Source organism: Ursus americanus, chromosome 8 (genome assembly GCF_024610735.1).
Source record: "Ursus americanus isolate L20-20 chromosome 8, mUrsAme1.1.p, whole genome shotgun sequence".
Classification (NCBI taxonomy): Eukaryota; Metazoa; Chordata; class Mammalia; order Carnivora; family Ursidae; genus Ursus; species Ursus americanus.
This window is the reverse complement of record NC_142134.1, coordinates 79,902,401-79,922,974: the sequence shown is the minus strand read 5'-3', so window position 1 is coordinate 79,922,974 and position 20,574 is coordinate 79,902,401. Positions and strand designations below refer to the sequence as shown.

Sequence of the window (20,574 nt, the reverse complement as noted above, 5' to 3'; positions counted from 1 at the left end):
TCCCATTGTTCCGTACCTCCTAAAATTGAGATCAATGCTCAGGCCAACAGGTCTCTAACTTTTGCATGATGCAGAAAGTTCTCCCCACTCAGGATTCAGGATTCATACCCTTGGCAGGCTTGGCTCCCTGCTCCAGATGCTGTCCCAACTCTTCCCACATCTCCCCAAGCTCCACTGCTATGTAAGGGCATCCACCGTTGTCCCAAATAGCTCCTAAGCAGGCAGACAGTAAAGACTCTCAGTTCCTCCTTGAGACTTTCTATAGGGAAAATTTTAAAGATCAAGAAATAATTTTGTGGGGCACCTGGGTGGCTCAGTTGGTTAAGCGACTGCCTTCGGCTCAGGTCATGATTCCAAGGTCCCGGGATCGAGCCCCACATCAGGTTCCCTGCTCAGCGGGGAGTCTGCTTCTCCCTCTCCCGCTCCCCCCTGCTTGTGCTCTCTCTTTCGGTCAAATAAAATCTTTTTTTGAAAAAGAAATAATTTTGTAAAGAAGTAGGTTATTTCTTTACAAAATGCAAAGCAATTTCTACCAGCTTAAAAAAAAAAGTATTTCTTGTCTATTTGTGTAGAAAATGACAAGTTAATGTGCCATGAGTTGGAAGGGTTTGCATGAAGTCTGGGTTTTGGCTGCACAGCTGACCAGGTGAACTGGTTTAACCGAATAGCCATTTATATACACACCTGCATGAGCACACACATCTAATTGCATGTTCGCTCCTCCTTGCCTCTGTTCACCCTCTCCCCTCTGTCTGGAATCACACCACTTTGCTCTGGCATGGACAAATCACACCTAGCTCTTAACAATAAGCACAGCTGCCTCCTCTTCCAGGAAGCCCTCCTGCATCCTTAGAGGTAGAAGAGATCTTTATGTACAATCTCCTGGCACTCTGTGTCTCTGTGTTCTGAAAGACCCAGACATGCCCTGGTTTGTCTCCCCCACTAGGAGATGAGCTCCTGAAGACAGGCCAGGCCTCATTCATCTCCTACTCAGCGCTTCATAAAGGACCAGGAAGGACAAGTGCTCATCAAAAGTGCATTCCGTTGAGAGCCAACATGACATCAAAGACATTTGGAGAAACACAGCCCATGTCTTACTGGTCCTGGGACCCTGGGGACACTTGAGGCAGTCCTTAAAGATAAGTGGGATCCAAGAGGGCAGTCTGGGGAGGTCAAAAGAATCAAGACCAGTGTCCTAATTCTTACTCCTCTAAAGATTGTTATGTATGCAAAATAAGTTCTCTGGGCCTCAGTTTCCCCAGCTATATCATGGAGATAACAATGCCCACTTCCAAATGTTGTGAGAATGTCATGGAATTACATACACGTATGCGTGTGGGGCTGAAGGTGGCCTATCTAAGTGCATGGAATTTTCTAGGTACTCAGTGTATGGCCACTGCTATAAACATTTTTTAAAAATCATAATACAAGTAAACATTAAAAGCACCCATGTGTCACCACTCGTGGATGGGGAAAGGGAGCTCCTCACTGAGGGATGCAAACCCACATGATAGAGTCTAGGATGGGGGGCTGGTGTGCTGTTGGGACATGAGGGCATGCTTCAGGCACTGAAATCACAATTACTGATTCATTCATTCATTCATTCATTCACTCACTCACTCATTCATTCATTTCACCACGGGAGAGATACAGAGACTTGTATGCAGATGGAATGGCAGCAAGTCAGTCCCAAAGAGCCCTGACATTGCCCTGAGCCAGATTTTAGAGTCAGCAAGGGGTTAACTGAGGGGTGAGGTGAGCTTGTATCCAGTAAACAGAGATGTCAGGGTTAAATCATGAACATTTCACAGAAACTAGGAAATGGAATAGGATTCCAGGACTGGGGGAAACTTTGAGCCCAGGTACTCCACTTCTTCCATTTTATAGATGGGGAAACTGAGTCCCAGAGTACTTACAGGTCTTAACCAAGGTCTTTAGCCCAGGATTTGGCACTGGAGCCCGGGTGGCTTCTGAGGTGCCCGGCACTCATTGTCACCTTTGTTTGCCTTCAGACACACTTCAGATGTACAGGAACTAAATACTCCCTTGAACGTATAATCGAAATTAAGAAAACTCATCAACCGGCTCAGGCTTAGCAGGACAAATTAACTGGACGTAATCGTGATGCATAATTTGGTCGTAATTCACAGAGGCAGACACGAGCTGCAGTTTAGTAGAAACTTTGAAAGGACTTCAGATCATAGTCCTTTGAAAAGTACTTTAGTACTTTAGCTCTTACCTTGTCTGTCCACCTGCCTTCACCTTTCTGTCCACCCGCCATACCTGTCTGCCCACGTGCCTCACTTGTCCATGAACCTGCCCTCACTTGTCTGTCCACCCGCCTTCCCTGTCTGTGCACCCGCCTTCCCTGTTTGCCCACCTGCCTTCACTTGTCTGTGCACCTGCCTTACCCGTCTGTCCACCCGCCTTCCCTGTCTGTGCACCTGCCTTCCCTGTCTGCCCACCAGAAAGCTGATGCCAGAAGTTGTAAGGTGCTATCTTTGAGACACCCTGTCTTCCTTACTTATACCTGTCACCTCGTCTCTCCCTTTTCTGCTCTGGACAAACACCACAATCTTCTACCTGGAACCACCGGAAGTCCACGCCCTCTACTTCGTCTTTTGCCACAGTGGTTGGGGTCTCTCCAAGCCAGAGCCCAACTCTGCTGGGACCCCGCCTCGGCCTCTCCTTTCTGGACTCTAACAGACATGGCAAACGGGCTCCCAGAAGACCACATCTGCCCTCACAAGGTTTTGACAATTGTGGCATTTCATATGAATACCCACAATTCTCAAAAGACTGGGGCAACAAGCCCCATCCATGAACGGAGTTGAGGAGCTGCCAGCTCTCTGGTGGGGCACGTGCCCCTGCCATGTTGTTGGCCCGCACCACAGCTGAGCTGGCTCCATTCACCTGCATCCCCCGCCCCACCCCTGCAGCCTCTAGCTCTCCATGACAGTCTCAAGCCCTTGCCTTGGTGCTCTGGGAACTTCCTCTCTGACAGTAGCTGCATTTTCCAGATCCTGCTCTTTCTCTCCACCCTCCACCTCCACGCCTTACACCTGTCACCAGTTTCCAAATAAGAAACTCTTTCAACACACGTTCTTTCAATCTCTTTTTTCCAACCAACTCCTATTCATCCCTCAATGCCCAGCACAAAAATCACCTCTGTAGTAAGACAAAAGGCTGAGTTCGACTCCTCCTCACTTACACAGTGCTTGGCACCCAATAGGCACCCAATGGCCATTCTTATCTGACTGGTCCTTTCTTACTGCTTTCTTTTGCAGTAAGAGGAGATGCCAACTTGTCTTGTAAAAAGATCTTTAAAAAATGATTACTGAGAGTAAGCTCATATTTTTAGACTGAAATGACTCACTAATAGGTCTCTACTGGCTTATTACTGTATGTAGGCAACCAATTCCTCCCCATGATCCACGGGGCCAGAAGACCAGGTTTTTTTCTTTGCTACAACCGCGTTTCGGCTGAATGGGTGGCTTTGGTCAGAAGGGGAATGCTGCTGGACTGAAACTCTCTGGGGCCGTTAATCCTGCTTTCGGGGAGGATTTCCTGATGCTGGAGCTCCTCCCTGACCTTTCAACTTGCCACCTCCTCACACACAGCTGTGGACCAGTCATTAAAATCTTGTTTGTTCATTGAGATGTGACTCCCCCCAACACACACAACCGGAAATGTGACAGTCTTAACTTCATCAATTCACGAGCCAGTGGAGCTTTTCAAAAAACTAATTTCTTAATTATGAACTCAGATCATTCATTTGTCAAATTACTGAATAGAAACAGAAACATCAAATAATTTCCATTCCTCATCCCTCGATTAACACCTCACCCATCAAACACGGACTTCTGCTTGATTCCCCTTAGAGCAGGAAACACAGGGCCATGTGGATTCACCTTCCCAATTGCAATGTATAAACACACGAGTGAATTCTGAGGCCCTGGATGACTGAGGAGCGAGAAGAACACCGGCCGATCTGGGGGTGCCTTCTCTGAGTACTTGAAATGCACAGTGCGAATGAGGAACTGCAATGTTAATTTAATTATAATTAAGTTAATTTTAATTTTAAAAACTATTTCGATTCACTTATTGGAAAATTTAAGTATCTTTGGAACAACTCGGGCACGTGGGTCCACTTTTCCAACTGTAAATTTTATAGCTCTAAATACCCATCAAGTACTCCCAAAGAAATTGTAGTGGTTGAAGAAATTGAGATGTGCTGTAAGACCAGAAGAGAAACTAGAATTCAAAGACTTAGTATGAAAATAGAGTGGAAAGGATCTCACTGGTAATTTTACATCAATTATTTGTCGACATGTGTCCCCAACACATGCCACGTTAGCACGTGGACTATTTTCACCTGAAGGCAATTGAGACCCTGTGGGCTCCAGGGAAACTTTCCCCACTCCCTTAACTACCTGGAAAAATGTAAATGGAGGATCTTCCCCAGTACTAGAGTTATTACAGAGATAAACCTATCTGAGGGACCCATCTGTGGGGCAGGCAAACACGAAATCACCAGACCTGCTCCTGACTGCCTGGGAGTGCCCCCTCCCCTTTGAGGCCCCAGGCCCCCATCCCATTCCCATCGGATGGCACCAATACCGAATTACGCCTTTCTGGCTTGGAGCCTCTCATGTACGGGGGGTTCCTGAATGTATGAAATTAAATTTGATATCCTTCTATTAACCTGTCTCATGTCAACTCGATTCCTAGACCAGCCAGAAGAACCTTTGAGGGGACGAATAAAATTCTTCCTCCCCTACGGTTCTGGTGAGCCCAGCCTGCTGAGCACAACTCACCCCTCGGCGGCTACGGTAGAAATACGTTGACTCCCTGACGGCTGCCAAAGTCGGAACTCCCACAGCAGATCCTGGGTCTCTACCTGTGCGTCCAGAGGAAGCAGAGTCCTTTTGACCATTTTCTAAAATTCAGAGAAGCTGAAAATGTTGGGGGAACTAGCTCCTTGGGCTTGGTAACTCTAGTATTTGGGATGAGTACTCGAGGTTTTTATCTGTCCTTTTCCTCCCAGAAATGGCCATTATTTCTGTCTGCTGTGTTGCTCTGTGTCCTGAGCGCTTGGCATTCCGGCCGGTGAGAACGCCATCTCTGGCGTGCCGGTCGGAGAATGGGTACAGGCACGCATCCGGTGGGCAGCCTGGCAGGCTGTGGGTCTGCAGGCTTGACCGTGTCAGCTCTCACGAGGGCTTGTCATCAGCGATCCCGGTCAGGAGAAGCTGTTGTTGTCTTGACCTTCATTGGTAGTGCTAGAAAAATCCCATTCCAGGAGCACCTGCCCACTGTCACAGATCATCGGGTTTGAGACTGGAGACATCCCATTTTCATGGGAGACTGGAGACCCCTTACCACCTGTGGGACAAAGGCCTTTGCTTTCTTTTTCCTTTTTTTTAAAGATTTTATTTATTTATTTGTTTGTTTGTTTATTCATTTATTCATTTATTTATTGGAGAGAACGAGAGCACAAGCAGGGGGAGGGGCAGAGGGAGGAGACTCCCCGCTGAGCAGGGAGCCCGATGCGGGACTCAATCCCAGGACCCCGGGATCATGACCTGAGCCAAAGGCAGACGCTTAACCAACTGAACCACCCAGGTGCCCCAAAGGCCTTTGCTTTCTGAGACTGGCTTTGAGAAGGAATTTTGGGATCACGGGGCTACATCACCTGCACCCACTGCAAGGACGCCACTTGCACCCACGGTAAATAAAGATTTATTCTGAGCCTGGAAAGTTACCTCCAGGTCGTTCCATGAAAAGGCTTATTGGTTTGAGTCACTATTACAGATACTACTCATCAATGGTCAGATGACAGAGCCTCTGAACCAGCTGTATTTGAGCGAAGAAAAGAAATTGAGAGAGCTCTCATCCTAAACAATTCACCGGCAGCTGCGGAGAGACCAAATTAAAAGAGGACACGAGGAAATACAACGACTACTCTTGGGGACTCCCTTAACACGATGAAAGAAGAGAAATCTGACTTTGAACAAAAATTAAATTCAACATTAAGTCCCTTTCTCAAAATCCGGCCCCATCTGCTGGTTTCAGCTTCCTTTTTTTTCTTTTTTCTTTTTTTCCCTTTAGGAGTCTTACAGAGAGCGCGGCAGCCTCATCTCCGGCCTGGCGTCCACGGTTACTCATGCACGAGTGGAATCCAGGAGGGGGGCTTAGTGGAGGCCGTGGGACGGGCTCGCCGCGCTGGGCTCTGTCATCAGGCTCCGCCAGCTTCTGGCCTGCCTAGGCAAGGTCCTTCGTGGATATATCCTAGACCCCCCACTGGAAGAATAAATGTCCCCTGGCCAGCAGCAGATCTTTCTCAGGAGATTCTACCAAATTTGGAGAAGAATTAGAAAATCGGTAGCAACTGTACGACTAGGTATTCACCCAAAGGATACAAACACAGTGATCCGAAGGGACACCTGCACCCCAATGTTCACAGCAGCAATGTCCACAATAGCCAAACTATGGGAAGAGCCCAGATGCCCATCGACAGGTGAATGGATAGAGAGATGTGGTGTCTATACGATGGAATACTACTCAGCCATCAGAAAGAGTGACATTGTACCACTTACAACCACGTGGGTGGAATTAAAGGGTATTATGATAAGTGAAATAAGTCAATCAGGGAAAGATAATAATCATATGATTTCACTCATGTGGAAGTTAAGGAACAAGACAGAGGATCACAGGGGAAGGGATGGAAGAATAAAATCAGAGGAAGTCAGAGAGGAAGATACACCACGAGAGACCCTTAACTCTAGGGAACAAACTGAGGGTTCCTGGAGGGGCAGGGGTGCGGGGATGGGGTAACTGACCAGTGGGCATTAGGAAGAGCACGTGATGGACTGAGCACTGGGTATTACATGCAACTGATGAATCACTGAACTCTACTCCTGAAACTAAAGGGAAAAAAAAAAAGAAAAGAAGATTGGTAACTGCTCGCTAATCCCCCACCTTCCCCCCAAAGGAAACGCATGACCAGAATTTCTCCTAGGCCCTCTTACACACGACCAGGCAATGCTCAGAAACTGGCAGAAGAGGAAAATGAGATTTAACAATGCCCTTTCTTTTCAATTCCAGACCCATCTGTTACTGACCCTCTCTCCCAGGGACAGCTATGGCCCTGTTAATGGTCTCACTCTGCATCCTGAGAACCCAGCTTGGGCCATGCCTGCCTTAAACATGTAGGTTGCTGGCTCTTTCTTTTGGCGACCTTTGGGAGTGACTCTGGATCTTGGGAAGGTGGTATCCTTTGCACCCTCTTTGGGGACCCCTCTTACACCCAAGGGGAAGGGAAGGGTTATTCAACACTTCCAAAATATTTGCTGTTTGTCCCGGCTGAAAACTGGCAAGATATTTAGAATATATTTTTTTAAGTAGCCCTGTAGTTAAAAGTTGGCCCTATTGGAAGCGGATATTCAGAACGTGATTGGAATTTTTTAAGACCTTCTCCCCTAAGTTAAAATGAGAGCTATGTACCCAAAGGCAAAGAAGCAACTTGAAGATAATTGGGTGGGGAGATCAACATGCCATGCCATTTAGGGCATGCAGTTGGAGGGATTTCTTAAGGGATTGAAGGCAACTGTCCTTATCTTACAAATCTTTGCAAAACTGTAGAAACACAGCCTCAGAAATAATTCAAAGTCGTTTAACCTGTCCTTTTTATCAATCGCAAAACCCTTCCTCTTGATCTGAAAAGCCTTGTAAGTATTGTCCTTAGGAATCCAAAGTCCTTCTTAGAGAAACTTAGTGTCTTTGTGATAGAGATTTTCTACCCATATCTTCTCTAGGACCCAAGAGCCATTCTTTGAAATACAAACTTTAGAGAGAGATTTCTTATCAGAAAAGAGAAACAGGGGGCGCCTGGGTGGCACAGCGGTTAGGCGTCTGCCTTCAGCTCAGGGCGTGATCCCGGCGTTGTGGGATCGAGCCCCACATCAGGCTCCTCTGCTATGAGCCTGCTTCTTCCTCTCCCACTCCCCCTGCTTGTGTTCCCTCTCTGGCTGGCTGTCTCTATCTCTGTCAAATAAATAAATAAAATCTTAAAAAAAAAAAAAAAAAGAAAAGAAAAGAGAAACAGACAGAGGGAAAGGGGAAGTCTTTGGAAATGGGGCAAACGAGCACATACAATTAGAAAGTGTAAGATCTCTGTTTGCACTGTTCACGTGTGTCCAGGCCCGAGTGTTGTGGGTGTGTGCTAGTCTCCTACCTCTGGACAGCACTGCCGAAGTTAATTTGTAAAAGAACTCTATATAGTTGTCTTGAGACACGAGCTTATAAGGCTTAGCTGTTCTAAAACTCTGAGAAATTCTAAAAACAGACCCAAATGTTCTTCCAGTCCGCGTGATCTAGGATCAATCTCTAATAAATAAAAGCTAGTTGAAGTGTGCTGGTGTAATGAAATCAGCATGCCTTTCGAGTCCTCAGCATTAAAGACAATCCTTTTGTGCTACTTAGCTTTTCTATAAGTAAAATCAGCTCCTGTCATGTCCGTTAGAGGCCTTGTCAGTAGGAAACACAACATAAGCACAGCGGTTAGCTGTTTAATGCTTTGTAAAATTTTCACGACTGATCAAAACACAATTGTTAAGGACCCGTAAGTTGAATAGATGCACATCTCTAAAATGGTTTCCTGAAAGCTTTTTGGTAATAACCTGAAATTTCAAATTTTGCTTTTAAGTGATGAGTGAAGTTAAATGCATTGAAGATCCAGATGGATTCCAAATAAGAGAAAATACAGAAACATTAATTGCTAAAAAAGAATTTAAACTACCAGAAATAATAAGGGAAACATCTCCAAATGCGAAGACTGAGATGTATGCTTCCTGTAAGAAACAGGATGAGGAATGGAAATGATTTTTTTTTTTTTTTTTTTTTTTTTTTTTTTTTTGCAGTTGGAGGAAAAGAAAGTAATTTTGTCCTAAAGTGTGTCTGGTGATTTAAAAAGGAAAAACACAGAACAGGGTCTGAATGTTAAAAAGAAAGTTGTAGAAGGCTTGTGGGAAAGGACTCCTTGGAAGGGATTTCATGCATGGTCAGGACTGGCTCAGAGAGGGTTGCATTTAATCAAGTCAGCGAGCTTTAACACCAAAACTACACTTGGCTCAAGGTCACAGTTTGGTTTTCTCTCGAGAGGCTGTTGCATGTTCAGTCTGAAGACTCCTTATGGAAAGTTCCAGCAATGCAGATTTAAAAAGAGCCTATGTGGCCCATCACCATTCTCACTGCACTTTCACAAGCCATCGGGCCAAGTCTGCTTGAAACCAGACTTACTTTGCACACAAGTCAGTCTTCATTTGGCCATTTTTGGTGGAAACGAGGGTGGTTCTAGAGAGAAGAATCACGCCTCCGCAACATAGTTCTAGTTCTGATGAACGGTCTTTGACGGGTTGCTATTTGCCTCTGAACTGGATGAGATCCTGAATTCTTCCGATGTCCTCAAATATCTGCCTATGACTCCAAACAAACACTTCCAATCCTCTCCCATCCTTTTGACTCCGAGTCACGGAGAATGAGAACAGCCCCTCCCCCCGCCCGGGTCCCTGCACACCTGGCAGCTTGATGCAAACTTGAGAGGAATCCTTGCAGCAACCCTGTTCAGACAGCCTTCCTGCCTGCTGCTGCGTGGGCCACTCAGCAGGGCCTCCAGCAACAGCCAAACGCAAACCACGACACTCCAGCAGGCTGCCACCACCTGCCCTCTCTCCATCTGCGGGTGCTTTCAGCCTGACGTCCAGAAATCCCACCGACGGCACTCAGACACGGGCTTGCAACTCACTCCACTAACCAGTGTTTTCTTTCGTTTCCACAGAAATACCTCTTACTAATTACCCGATTGCTTGCACAACCGAGGCCTAACTTTGGGAGCCCACCTGCAAGACCATGTCGTGAAACGGGTCTCACCAGTTTAACTGACCTGACCTAGGCTCAGGACTGAGGCTCTTAACACGACGCGGAGCAACCCACCCACTCAGCTTCTGGACCACGGAACTTCTTCCGAGTTTCAAAAGCTCAGCTGAAGGGGTTCAGAGCCGGTCTCCCCACCACACATGCCATGTTAGCATGTGGACTATTTTCACGTGAAGGCAATCGAGACCCTGTAGGCTCCAGGAAAGTTTTCGCCCCTCGCTTAACTACCCGGGAGATCTTCCCCAGGACGAGAGTTAGTACAGAGATAAATCTATCTGAGAGACCCAACTGTGGGGCAGGCAAACACGGAAATCACCAGACCCCTGCTCCTGACTGCCTGGGAGTGCCCCTCCCCTTTGAAGCCCCAGGCCCCCATCCATTCCCTAGCTCAGGATGACACCGATACCGGATTGTGCCTTTCGGACTTGGAGCCTCTCATGTTTGGGGAGGGGGGGGGGTTCCCGAATGAATGAAATTAAATTTGATTTTCTTCTGTCAATCTGTCTCATGTCAACGTAAGTCTCAGACTAGCCAGAAGAATCTATAGAGGAAAATTTCTCGTCCCCTACAACATAATATTGCATTAAGTAAAATATACTGTTGAAAGCACCTGTTTAATTTTTTGAATTTTTCTCCTTAATCTTTGAATGTGGCTTTTAGAAACCTTGAAATTATATATGTGCTCGCATAGTATTTCTATGCACTGAGCCAGCCTAGAACTCAGGGGGAAAGCTGCATGAGATCTTCTCACGGACTCTTCCTTTCACAAGAGGGTGACCGCGGCAGACTCAGGGACCACGGCCCTCTCCTGTGGTTGCCCTGCCTCATGGTCACCCTCTCCCATGGACGCCCCCTGCTATGGTCTCCTGCCTCCAGCCCCTGGACCTTTACTGTTGACATCACAACTGGGAACCCTCATCTTCTCTCTCACTGTCACTTTCACTTGAAGGTCAGACCACAGGACCTGAAGCTTCTGGAATGTCCAAGGCAGTAGGCCCAGGACAGGAAAAGAGCCACCCACAGTCAGGTCAGTAGGTGTCCAGTTTCTCCACTGGACAAGGAGGCGATGGTAACATGAGCCGAGCCCGCAGACGGGAAAGCCTTCCAGGACTGTCACACTCACCCACGACATGGCTGAGGACAGCCGATAGCAGCATGGCGCAACTCATCTCCCACGCCAACAGGGCCATCTCCACGGACTCCGTCAAGGAAGCTACAGGGTCTGCGGCAGACCTGCACTGACCTTTAAAAGTCCTGCCCCGGGGGAGAAGGACCACTCTGCTTCCTTGGTGAGTGGCCGGCTTCCCTCTCCTCATCTTCCCCGCCCCCTCCCTCCCCCTTCCCTCTCCCTGTCCCTCTCCCCCTCCCCCTCCCCTCTAAGGAGAACGGCCCCACCCGCTGCCCTGCCCTAGCATTCTGCATAACATGCATGTGTCAGAAATCGGGGAACTTTCAGAGGAGCAATCATGGGGTGCGGGAGGGAGGTGCGGGGAACAGAATCTCATCTCACTCTTAAAGACCCAAACACCAAGAACTCACTGTTCTCTAAGTGAAGACACGCGTTTGGCTCTGAACACGCAAGCTCACGCGGTCCTTCCCAGGGAGGGGCCCTCTCCCTAGCCCACCTCTGCGGATGGGGAGGCAGCTCATCAAGGTCCCCGTGGGGAGAAGGGGGGGCTGTGCGGGGGCGTCCTGCCACCGAGGCAGAACATGGGACAGAGCCTGCTCCGGGGCTCGCGCATGTAGGTGAGCTCCAAAGGGGACAGGTGCTGTGAAGAAAAGTAAGCAAGAGAAACGAGAAGACCTGGGGGAGAGGAGGCGTGCCAGTTTGGACAGCTTGGCCACGGAGGGAGGCCTGGGGGAATCTCTGGGACAGAGGGCCCTGGGCGGATGGGCTGGGGCAGCAAGAGAAAGGCCGGTGCCTCCCAGGAATAGCCAGGAGGCCGGTGGGACTCCGAGTGCATGCGGAGCACGGCCCCGGGGGCCAGGACAGCCATTTGAAATCCACCCTACGTGTGAGTTACCATAAAGGGGCCAAGAACCTTGCAGCCTGGTGGAGGCCAAGGGCTCTGACACACGGCCTCCTGTGGGCACTCCGTGGGAGGCTTGCCTTTGTCCCTCCAACCCCTCGCAGCTGAGCCCCGGGAGCACGATGTGCACCACGTAACGTGCGCTTCTATTCCATCTGAAAGATGGGGAGCAAACTGGTTTCACCTACTCAGCAAGACTGGTGTGGGCACCCCGCTTCACCTACCCTGACGCCTGCAGCGACCGAGGTCCGGCCACCGTGACCTGGCGACATTCCCCTGCCCGGGGGGTGGCTGCCTTCATAAAGACAACACCCTCCACAGGAGACATCTGTCACAAGCGGCGTGGCCACGGAGATGCTGCGACCCTGCTGAAGGGGCACGTCTCGGAAACAAGGTGCCTCCAAGCGCCGTGGAGCTGGAAGATGAATTATGCATGTTTCTTTTACCAAAAGACACAAGTTCCAAATGGGAACCGAAGGCAGGCTGTTATCACTCGAATGCTACTCAGCTCGTGTTTTCACAGAGCATCAACACACGCAGCTTGTCCCCTCCGATCGAGAGCTGCTCTAATAATAAGTGAGAAAATCCTTCCTTTCCAAAGAGATGTCGGTTCTGGAGGGCATACTCTGAAAATGGGTGTTTGGCAGTCTTTCCAGTGCTAGGAAATGTGCATCGCTTACGAAATCTCTCAAACACTCATACCATAAATTCGGGAAAACAAAAACTTCTGGCTTGTTTTGAGATCTTCTAAAGGGGTTCAGTATGTTTTTGGGTCCATTTGTTAAACATATGAAAAATGCAGCACCTCTTGGTGAGTTTGCTGTGCAGAGGGATGGGGGGCTGTCCGGGTGGGGTGAGGGGGAGCACCCCTCAGGCTGTCCCTCCCTGGAGGACCGCTGCCCTTCCCGTTGCTGCCGCGTGCCAGCGGTGAGGGAGGCTGCCCCGTCCCCTGTGCCGCGCACTCTTCCAGACACACAGGTCCTGAGCCACGCAGCTTCCAGGCACTGGCAAGCAATGGGGACCGGCCATGAACCAGACCAACGCAGGCCCTGCCCTCGGGAACAAACGGGCTGGAGGAGGACACAGAGAAGAGTCTCGTTGTCCCATCAAGAGAGGAAGGACCACGTCGGCCCGTGAAGGAGTATGTAGGGCCCTGAAAGGAGAGCAGGCCTGGTTGGGCCCAGAAAACTGCCTGGAGGAGGCAGCTGGTTCTGAGAGGATATCAGGCTGTGTAGGGAGGAGCTAAGAGAGGGGAGGGACATGGCTCCTAACCACCCCCCCCCCCACACACAGGCTGGGTAGGTCAGGAGCCCCAAGGATGGGGATGGGGGGGGCAGGACGAGGCTTTGAGTTGGAGGGGCCTGAGGTTGGTTCTGGGGGCAGTGGGGAGCATTGCGGCGCTTCCAGCCCCGAGTGACATGCCGTCAGACCTGAACATGTGAGATGCACACAGCCGAGTCCCTCCCGCTGGCACCCGCGTGGTGCCCAGCACCCCCCCGGCAGCAGGCGGGCGGCTCCCAGCACGTCCTCCCTGCGCCCAGTGAACGTGCCCAGAAATCGTCTCTCTCCGAAGAGCAATTAAGTGCAGGCTCCATCACCACGCGGGGGCTGGCGGGTCCCAGGAAGCCAACTAGCTGGTCTTGTTAATAGGATACATCTGTCCCTTTCCATTACTGATGATAATCACCATTATTAACACTGAGTAATGTTCATAATTTAATGCCATGACGCTCTGGGGCCGAGGCTCCGAAGCAGCTTGCCTCAGGGGCCCTTTCCCTCCTGACATGTCCTGCTGGCACAGACCCCCAGCCACGGAGCTCCTCCCCTTCCTCACTCTGACCATCGCTTCCCAGTCCCTGTCACCTCCCCCTCCCCTTCCAGATCACACCGGACTCACTGGTGGGCCCCAGTGTCTCCTGCCTCGCCAGTCTGGGGCCAAGCCCAGCCGCACGCACAGGCCTGGCTTCGATCAGCAAACGTGGGGGTGAGCGGAGACTCCCAGCCTGGGCTCATCCCGGGACCTGCCGTTCAGTGTCCCACCTCTGTGCCTCTGCCCCTGCCAGGCTGGCCACCAGGGATGCCTTTCCCTTAGTCCCCTGCCTGGCCCCCCACTCACCGTCAAGCTTCAAGGCCTCTCCAGCCAGCAAAGACCTCTTGTCTGCCTCTCCTGAATCTGGGGCTACGTCTGGCCCCTCTCTGTCTGCAGCCGCAGTCCGAGGCCCGGCAGCGATGCAAGGAGAGCATCTGCCGAAAAACCCAACAAGCAAATACGCAGACGCTCCTTGCCATTCTATCGGCTTCTGGAACAAACACTGACAGTAAGGGCTGTCTGGGGCTGGGGGCTGCCCATCAGGATTCGTTATTTTAGCTTAGTTTCGTTTTTATTTTTTTAAAGATTTATTTATTTGAGAGAGAGAGAGCAAGAGCACGTGTGTTGGGGGTGGGGTGGGCAGAGGGAGAGGGAGAGAGAGAATCCCAAGCAGACTCCCCACAGTGCACAGAGCCAGCCGCGGGGCTCGATCTCATGACCCTGACATCACAAGCGGAGCTGAAATCAGGAGTCAGATGCTCAACCGACCGAGCAGCCCAGGCGCCCCAGGATTCATTAGTTTAATAAATACAGGATGCCCCCACCAGGAAGATGGGACCAGAATGGCAAGACTGTCATTCAAGCTGCAAACACAGACCCCCGTGGAGAGCAGGGCCCGCCTTGCCTCTGAAATCTCTCTGGGCTGACACAGGACAGAAAAGGGGGTGGCCTACAGCCGGGGACGCCGCCCCTCCTCCCAACAGTGCAACCACGCGGCAGATAAACTCACTGAATTGTTTTCCCAGAGTAACACCCGTCAGGAATTCTGTTTCCAGATCACTGAGCCACACACCACCACCATCCCCGGCCCGCCCATATTTCACTGCTGGATGGAGTGTGGCTTCCTACACCCATGAAAACCTCCCTTCTGGAAGAAAGCTGGAGACCAAGAGGTTTGGTGCCAAGGCACGGCAGATGCAGTCTGGCATGGAAGGAAGGGCTAAGTGTGTGCCAGGAAACTCTCCAAGCTGGGTGCCTGAGTGCGATATCCACCCCCTGCCTCCCTGGGGCCCCACCTCCCTCCGGGTCCTCGGGAAGGGGTGGCTGACCCACAGGGTGGGGGGGAGGCTCATGGGAACAAATCCACTTCCCTCTGAAAACCGTAAAATGTGAGGGACATGGAAGGGCCCACCCGGTGGGCTTGGCCTGCACAGGAGGGTGGGTGTCTGAGGAGGGGACCATGCATAGGCATTGATGTGACAAGCAGAGCCCTCCAGCTGCCTCCAGCCGTGGCTGTGGAAGGTTCAAGGCTCAGAATGCACCTGCAGTGCCCGGAGAGGGTCCAGCGCTCCCGCACATCATGGAGACACACGTTCAGTGCCTGCCTGTCCCCGGGCTCCACCGGCCGCTGCTTCACAGGCCCCTAAATCGGGACTACACAGCAGGAAGACGGGTTTCCAATCATTACTCACTGCCATCCCCTCCACGGACATCACAACCCAAAATAATGAATTACCCACTCCCTCTGGCCGCCTTTATCAATAACACCTTAGACCCGGCAGTTAGCATCTAGAGCCGGGGCCAGAATTGGGGTCCCTGGTCTCATCCTGCAGCAGCAGGAATGGGCTGCTTGGCCTTGTCTGTGCCCAGCAGGCCTGGAGACAAAGCACCTTGTTCCCCTCTAACAGGCTGTCTTTAAAGGCTGCATCTGTTGGGGGAGAGCAGGAGGGCCCAGCGCGGACACATCCATCCAGCGGCTCAGAAAGGACCATTTACCGAGGCTGAGAGTACTTAAAGGACACCTCGCGGTTTTAAGACCCTCTCCCTCATGTATCCCCTGCTCGCCCAGCCATAGATCAGGGGCAGTTTGGAGCCTTCTGTCCCCCACGGGGGGCTTGAGAAAGTCGGAAAGACCTTAAAGAGCCCTGAAATTCTCCACAACATGCAGAGCGCCGTGTTGTGTGTGAGACACAAGCCTTTCACAGACGGTGCGTTACATCGAGCGCACGTGTCCACGCGAGATAGGTCGAACACCGTCTCCGCGGGCACGCACACACAGGTGATGTATGCAGGGCGGACGTAAAAATACCAATACTTCGTGAACCAGCACCAGACCATGTGGGTTCTCCAAGCTCCAGCCTCGCACTCAGCAGGTGGAGGCGCCCAGCCTGACCGTCACCGGGGGGCTCTGAGCGCAGACTCAGGTGTCCCACCAGCCACACCCTGCAGCATCTCCCCCACATGGGGGGTGGACAGAACCCACGCTGTGCCACGCTTGCCGTCACACCCCTTTTCCCCATGGGCACACACTTGAGTCCCTGTGGGTTGAATATATGTATAATGTCTCCCATACTCCACCCATTTTGCAGAGAAGTAAGCTGAGGCTCAGAGGGACCTGTGGCCAAGGTCCTACAGTCAGAAAGTGGCAGAGCCCAGCCCTAACCGAGGACGCCAGCTTGCCCCTCGCCCAGCTGCTGGTCCCATTCAGTGGCTGCTCACTTCCCTCGGTGGCCCCAGTTCTGCCGCCACCCCAGGGCTTGATCTGGAAGCACCACATGAAGGGAGAGGTAGGCAGGAGAGTCTGGATGCCGACCCCCCGGAACCCAAAAGAGAGAGTCACACCTGCTGGAAAGTGGGCAAGTAGAATCCAGGCCAGAAAGCTCCTGGGAGGCCAGTCTTCCCGTTTCTTCCTCCCGCCGCTGTGTCTCCCAGATGCCAGTTCTGGGGACAGCGAAGAATCCCCTGGAGGCTGGCCTTCGCCCTGACTGGCTATCAGCCCGGCCACGGTGGGCACACCGCGAAAGGCCATGCGAGCTGTGCCCCTCGCCTGTACCCGGCCTGCTCCTCTCCCAGATGGATGCTCAGGGGCTTATGCAAAGGGGTCAGCACGGGGCACCCACACTGAGCCTGAGCACAGCCCGGGACACACGCCTCCTGACCTTTCACCTCTTCTCATCCTCAGTGCCACTTGCAGGTGGCTTGCGAGTACGGGAAGCAGGGGACAGTGTTGTCCTTGAAAATACTGGGAGCTGGGCAGGCTCCTGGGCTCGTCTGCTCACCACGCAGCTGCAGATGCTGACGAGGAAGGTAAGACCCTGCAGGGTGGCGGGGTGCCATGGTCCCCCCAGATCCGACATGCGGCTGAGCTCTCAGCCATTCCCATACGACGCCCGGGGAGCACGCTAAACGTGCCGAGCGAAGGTTTGCGACACCTGATGTATGCTCCTTCGTGACCCCTGTGGGCCTAGATGAGCGACCTCTGGCCCCATGTCCCCCTGCCACCCTGTCATGGCAGGAGATAGCTGCCATTCAGTGCCATGGTTCCCAAACTGTGGGCCAAGGCACCTGCGGGTGCCATAGTGAGCTCACAGGGACGCAGTGGGTTTTTTTGTTTGTTTGTTTTTGAGAAAAACGCAGTGAGGTTCAACATCTTCTGGATTTTGCACCGACTTCCAGCTCGGGCTGTTCATAGTTTCAACATGAGATCATACCACATCCCTCTCGATGACATCCTACCTTTGCCAAGTCGGGTTTCTGGCGGGTGCTACGACAAAAAAGAAGAGGAAATGAGGGTGCCGATGTGTGACGGGGCTGAGACCCCAGGGCACCAGAAGGAGCACGGAGTCTGACAGGTGCGCATCCCATCAACAAGTCACGGTGAAGAACGAAACAAAAATATAGTCCTTCAGGTTATATGTATTTTTAAAGAGGATTGCAATGTTGTCAGGACACGCTTACTTACTACGTTGTGTGGGACTGCTAGATAAATAGACCTTGTAGACTTCGTTCAGTTCTGCTCGTGCGGGTGCAGAATCCACGGAGACACAGGGGCCCCGTGAGGGGCGGAGCTCTGGGAGCCCGTGCTGGGGGGAGGCACTCCGACCTTGGCTTCTACGGTCAGCCTTCAACAGAGGAGCCAAGACTCGGTGGGAAGGACCTGATTCTGGGACTGGTGGGAAACATGGACGGTGAGCCTGGGGCGTCACCAGAAAGTGAGGAAGTGCTAAAAACAGAATAAAAATCACAACGACGGGAGTGTGCCAGTGGGACAGGATCCAACTGAATGAGCTCCCAGGGGCCAAAGCTGGGACCATCTAAGCCACAGAATAAACACAGAAGGGCTGGATTATAACCCAAAGCATAAAATAAATATTCATGCATCATCCCCATCTAAAGAAACGATGGAATAAATAAATACACGAGGGCAGCGGACGACACAAACCTCTCAGGAAGAAGAATTCTAAATACTTGGTGTGGACACGCTGCCTCCAGGAAGGGGCCCCCACTCCCCCGTCCCTGAGCCGGGGGCTGCCCCAATGACTTCCTGCCACAGAGCACAGCGTGCGAAGGGGGAATAAGACGGAACTTTGCGAGAACCCTCGCAAACACCACCTAGGCCAGGAGACCAAGGTCAACGCCATGGTGACAGGTCACATTCACAAATGACACGACGAGAAGAGCACTTCACCTCTGGGGTCTTTCTCTCCCCACAACCGGGCCTCAGTCTTATCACAGAGAAAACATCAGACAGAAAGAGAAACACTCTAAAAAACACCTGACCCACGTCTTCAGACACGTCAAGGTCATCTACAGTCAGGAAAGTCCGAGACCACGACACCCTGGGGGAGTGTCCTGGGGGCTTCTGGATGCGGTCCTGGGACAGAATGTGGGCACCGGGGAAATACGGAGGAAATCGGAATACAGAATAGAGTGTAGTTAATAATAATGCATCAGAATCGGTTCCTTATTTGTGACCAAGGTCCCAAATTAATAATGGGAAACTGGGTGTGACGTATGTAGGGGCTCTCTGCGCTATCTTTACAATTTTTCTGGAAATCTAAAACTGCTACAAAATTTAGAACTCTAAGAAACAATACACTTGAGAAATAAATGTGGGAGTTGAAGTCCGCAGATCCGTGTCCAAATTGAAGTTTGGGTGGTGGAGAAGTTAGCGCCCACTAAACACCCGCGTGCCCCTCACTCCCAGGCTCCCAAGTGACTGGCTGTAGCCCCCTGACCGAGTGAAAGCAGGCATGTCACCTCCTGACAAAGGAGCAAAGAACCGAGTGCCTCCCCCAAGACAGAGGGGAGCCACCGACAGCCCCTGGGCTTCCCGAGGGAGAAACGCCCCCTTGAGGTGTGATGAACGAGCCCTCATCTTCATCGTCATCATCCCAGCACTGTCCTCTCCCTCACCACCACCACCGCCTCCTGATGCGATGGGGCCCACAGCCTGACCCCGAGGGCAGGGCAAGCCTGTCCCCTGCCCATCAGCCCTGGAGGAGGGTCCCATCCAGGGTAGTCCAGGAATCTGTTTTAAAACAGTTCTTCTGGGTCACCTGGGTGGCTCAGTTGGCTAAGCGTTGACTCTTGAATTCAGCTCAGGATGTGATCTCAGGGTCGTGAGATCAAGCCCTGCTTCGGGCTCCACATTCGGCAGGGAGTCTGCTTGAGATTCTCTCTCACCCTCCGCCTCTCCCCTCTCGCTGCTCAGATGCTCACGTGCTCTTTCTATCTGTCTCTCAAAAATAAATCAAATAAAACGGTCATTCTTCAGAACTAGTTATTTATTTTTAACATCACGTCTCGTCGATCTTCAGGCAGGAGAAACAAACGCACAGAGCAAGGGGGCGTCCCCACAGAATCCAGAGCGGCCAGGCGGTCCGGCCCCCTCCCTCCCGGCGCACGGCCGCTAACGAACGAGCCATCGGAGTGACGCAAGGAGCAACGTCAGAGGAGGGGAGATGAATTTCCGAAGCCGGCCGGCCCCGTGGCAGCTCAGGCCCCGTGATGAAGAGCGGGGTCACGGGAGCCCACGGATGCCGGGAATGCAAGCAAGAGGCACCCGCCCTGAGCAGGCCAGACCACTGCCAGGAAGTTGGGGTCTTTCCTCTTCACTGTTGGGACCGTCTGCTGCTTCTTCCCTAGAATCCGATATCTGCGATACTCACTGTAATAGGGACCGTGTTACGGGGCTCCCTCTACAAAGAGCTTCGTGGGGCCTGCTCCGTGGGGACAGGTGCGGGACGAAGGCAGGGTGCACACCTCGGCTCAGCAGCCACTCCCCCCGGGGAACTCAGACACGCCTCCTCACTCCCCTAGGTAGCCCGGGGTTCTCAGACACGAAGCGAGAGCCGCCAGCCAGGAGCTACGGCACCACAAGTCGTGCGCCCAAATTCACGTGCAGTCCTGACCCCCGCTACCTCAGAATGCGACCTGATGTGGACAGGGTCTTTGCAGAGGTGATCAGCCTAACGTGGGGTCATCAGGGGTGGGCCCGGATACAACAGGACAGGTGTCCTTATGAAAAGGGGACACGTGGACACAGACATGGAGGAAGAGTGCTAGGGGAGGCAAAAGCGGAGACCAGGGGACACGTCTACAAGGGCGGGAGCGCCAAGGATGCCGGCAAAGCGCAAAAGCTCAGGGGAGATGCGGGGAAGGACCCTCCCCTACAGCTTCAAGGGGAGCATAGTCCTGCTGACACCTCAACCTTGGACTTCTGGCTGAGAACTGGGAGAGAGCAAATTCCTGCTGCTTAAACCTCTAGTCGGTGGGGTGTGTTGTGGCAGCCCCAGG

At 52.0% G+C, this 20,574-nt stretch overlaps 1 protein-coding gene across 4 annotated transcripts in view; it reads right to left on the bottom strand.

The window, feature by feature from the left end:
* The window catches only part of SORCS2 (sortilin related VPS10 domain containing receptor 2), a 451,416-nt gene that overhangs the window by 125,234 nt on the left and 305,608 nt on the right, over positions 1-20,574 (bottom strand). The gene's annotated exons all lie outside the window — the stretch shown is intronic.